Below are 4,226 nucleotides of genomic sequence, written 5' to 3' on the forward strand. Positions count from 1 at the left end.
CCCATGAGCCAAATACAGAACAAGGCATGAGCTGCACCCAGGTGAGTAAGACAAAGTTTCTCCCTAAACTGTGGAATCTCCTGGTACAGTACCTCAGAACTTCTGCACTAGTGGTTTCCTCAATGTAGAAGCTGTTAGCTCATCACATGGTGGCTCCTTTAGGACCCAGCTCAAATCCCACCACTTTAGAGAGGCCTTCCTTGACTACCTAAATCATACATCCACTGCCCACTTCCAGGCCCCGGCAGCACCCCCACCCCACTGCTCTTGAGATGTTTCCGACTCATAGTGACCCTACAGAACAGAGTAGAACTGTCCCTGTCAGTTTCTGAGACTGTGACACCTCATCTTTTCTCAGTCAGGTCAGCTGGTGGCTTCGAACTGTCAACCTTGAAGTTCTGCCACCAGGGCTCCTTCCATCACCCCCTAGGTCATCCCATCACAGCTGTATGACATCCCCTCTGCCTTCCCCTCTGACACTGAAAGATTAGCACAGTGTGTGAGATCAGAAAAATCTGAACAAGCCCCCTGTCATCAAGTCCATGCCCCTGAGAGTTTTCAAAGCTGTAAAGGTTTAGACTGCCTCCCCTTCATCCCATAAGCAGGCAGTGGTTTCAGAGCACAAACATTTTGGTTTGTAGGCAAGGGCTTCACCACTGCACTCCCTGGACCCCTTGCCTGAGATACAGGAGACAAGATATATCGATTATGGATAGTGTGATAGCTTTAAACAATACGGAGACAGGGATGTAAACAGATATTTGCCCACCGACGTTTATTGCAGCACTGCTCACAATAGGCAAAAGGTGCAAATACAGGAATGTGCATCCACAGACGACTGGAGAAGACAATGTGGTCCATGCTCACAATGGAATCAGACTCGGCCAGAAAGACAAAGAAGTCCTGATGTGTGCTGCCACAGGGGTGAGCTGGAAAAGTGACATGCAAATATTGTATACTCCCACTTACGCATATAAAATCTCTAGGACAGGCAAGGGTATGGAGACCCAGGTTTGTCGGCAGTTAACAAGGGTGGGAGAGAGAGAGCCCTTGCTTATGAGACACTGCTCTTCTGTTAAAAACAAACAGAACTCATGGCCGTAGAGTCGAGGCCGATTCAAAGTGACCCTATAGGAGAGAGTAAAACTGCCCCTGTGAGTTTCTGAGACCATAACTAATAACAGGAGTACAAAGCTTTGTCTTTGTCCCGCAGAGCGGCTGATTGTTTCAAACTGCCAACCTTGCAGATCACAGCCCAACGTGTAATCACTATGCCATCAGAACTCCTTGTGTTAAGGGAGATGAAACCTTTGGAAATGGACAGAGCTGATCATTACACAACATGGTGAACACAATGAAGGTCGTAAATTGTATACATGCACACATGTTGAAATGGCAAATGCTCACACACACACACACACACACACACACACTTCCCACGGCAACAACGAATCAGAAGAGCTCAATGAGTACCACCATAGAACGTTCTCAAAGTCAGACACATCAAAAAATAGCAAGAGATATCTAATCTGACTATACTTAAGTTTTCAGAAAACATTTTAATGACCTAAATGCCCACCAGCTGATGACTGGATAACCAACATATGGTATAAACCAAAAAAACGCACTGCCATCAAATGGATGCTATATTGATCCAGTTGGACAGAGTCAAACAGCCTTTGTGGGTTTCTGGGACTGCAGCTCTTTTTTCAATATATAATTCAAAGTATCTAAATCATTTATTTGGAGAACTTTTAAAAAGATACGTTGAGTACAACCCTACCTTATCATTTTTTAAAAGGTTTATCTATGTTCCAGAAAAGATTTAAGATAGTGAAGCTGTTACTCCTTTGTGCGCTGATGTAATTTTCAGACCTGGAAATAGGTCTTCACCAGAGCAGAATATTTTGTTCTCAGAATAGAAACAACATTCAGATTTTACATATTCAGTTGTTCAGGTGATCATGGAGACACAACGACAGAGATGCTTGGTCCTCTTTCTGAAATAGCACGGAGGTTACTGACACCCAGGAGAAAGCTTCACCAGCTTGTAGATGCTCCAATAGGTCTCCATTTTCTTAGAAAGACAACGGCATAAATCACGAAAGCGTTTTAAAGTCCTTCTGTCTCTTGGCTCCTTCCGAAGCCCTTTCCTGTGATTTGCGATACTGACAACTGCCTTCGTTCCAGTAAGGCATTTCCCCACAATCACTGAAGGCCGCCAAGGAAAGGTTGCTCTTGGACCTCATAGTCATTTTATTAAAGAACAAAAAGATCAGTTTTAATTTCAGAAATTACAGTAGACATTTCTTATTTTCAAAATCCATCCTTTGACAGAGAAAAGACAAGACATTTCTGAAGTCCATCTCCGGGCTCTTTGGGGATTCTTGCTGACTGAGCAACGTTTTTCATTGAGAAAAAGTGTGTTTGTGTATTGCTCGGACACGTTGAGGAAGAGAAAGTGGGCGCTGACTGTCCAGATGTAGGTGTTGTGAAGATCAAGGCCGGGCTCTAGAGTGCCCTTGGAACTGGACGTCTCGTGATTGTGGTTCGCAGAACTCCGAGCCTGTCTCTCCAGTGGCCTCGGAGTGGGGTTAGCCGTAGGAGTGCCCAGCCTGCTCTTCAGCAAGGAGAGAAAGCTTCTACTTTTACCTTGATATGTAACTGTTCTGTTGCGTGTCTTACAAGTAACCAACAATACACCTTTGGCATCTTTGTACTTTTTCACAATTTTTGCTTCTTTAAAACTGAGTGTACAAGTTTTTGCTTCTCGATTCAGAAGTTTATGTATTTCGGGTGTCAGTTTAGGCTTTGGCGTGAGGCCCACTTGGGAGTTATCTACTACCAGCAATAGGAAACAGTTTGGATATGTTTCTTCAGCAGTGTTCTTAGCCTCGTGTGATCAACTGTAGACCCAGAGGAGACAGCCAGCGTGTAGTTCCCGTGCTTCTCTCTCATTGTGGTTGGTGAGAAAAGGACACACCTGAGGCTGGAGCTCTTTACGGGAGCAGAAAACATCATTTTTTCTCTCAAAAAAATGTGCATTCAAATGCCTGACCTCGTGGTTACAGCCCACCATGTAACCCACAAAATCACCAGGGCTCCTTCTCACTGTCACCTCACTTCAATCCTATTGGACAGTGTCGAATTGCCCCTGTAGGTTTCAGAGCCTATTTAACTCATAGGCAGAAAGTCTTATCTTTCTCCCTTGGAGTGGCTGTTGGGTTCAAACTACTGACCTTGTGGTTAACTCTCTCAACTCTGCTATCCAGTCAATGCTGACTCGTGGTGACCTCCTAGGAATTTCTGAGACTGAGCTGCTGATGGTTTCAAACTGCCAACCACACGGATCACAGCCCAGTGCAGAACCACAACACCACCAGGACCCCCAATATGTACCTCACGATACCACCAGGCTTTAGGGCTACATCCAAACAAACCTAAAGCAAACCTTTTGCCATTGATTGAATCTGATTCATGACGACCCCATGATGCCTTGCAGAATTGAACTGTTTCATACGGTTGCTGTGACTATAAAGCATTATTTACTCAGAAACGGCTTGCCAGACTTTCCTTCCATGTGGCCACTCGAGGGTTCGAACCCTTAGCCTCTAAGTTAGGGGTCCAGGGCAAACCGTTTGTACCACCCAGGGACTCGTGGGTGGTCTAGGTCCATTCAGTACCTTCCGCTTTATTTCCAGATGCTCGGCTCCAACATATTCAAAACGCCTAGCTCATCTAATGCCTACCATAGGAGGGAAGAGGAAGTCTTTTAAAGACCCTTTGGAAAACAGTTGCTAAAGTAACTAAACGAAATGTCAAGGAAGGAATGCTAAGGACTGAGCCCTTCTGTGTATGATCCAAAGCAGAGGTGGGGAGTGCCAGACCCCAGCAGCTGGGTCCAAGGCACTCTCCCCCAGTCATTGGGTGGAGCCACACATGCCTGCCTGACTACGAATGACTTTGAATCAGCATTATGATTTTGTTTCAAATGCCAGGACCTATGTCGGCAGCGATTAAGGGGGATTGAAACATTTGTTCTCTGTAATTCTTCCAGGCCTGTGGATTTATACCAGTCATTTGCACAGCGAGCCATGCATTCAGAGCTAAAGCAAAAAACAAGCTTTAACCCCATCCCGTCTGAAGTGCACGCGGAGCCCTGGGGGTGTTGTGCGTTACACATTGGGAGAGTCAGTGGTCCAAACCCATCTGTTGATTTGGGGGTG

General features: G+C 45.5%; 1 pseudogene; it reads right to left on the bottom strand.

Moving 5' to 3' along the window:
* Positions 1-2,294: 2,294 nt before the first annotated feature.
* On the bottom strand, positions 2,295-3,079 carry LOC142433780 (UPF0711 protein C18orf21 homolog pseudogene; annotated as a pseudogene).
* Positions 3,080-4,226: the final 1,147 nt, after the last annotated feature.

Source organism: Tenrec ecaudatus, chromosome X (assembly GCF_050624435.1).
Source record: "Tenrec ecaudatus isolate mTenEca1 chromosome X, mTenEca1.hap1, whole genome shotgun sequence".
Lineage (NCBI taxonomy): Eukaryota > Metazoa > Chordata > Mammalia > Afrosoricida > Tenrecidae > Tenrec > Tenrec ecaudatus.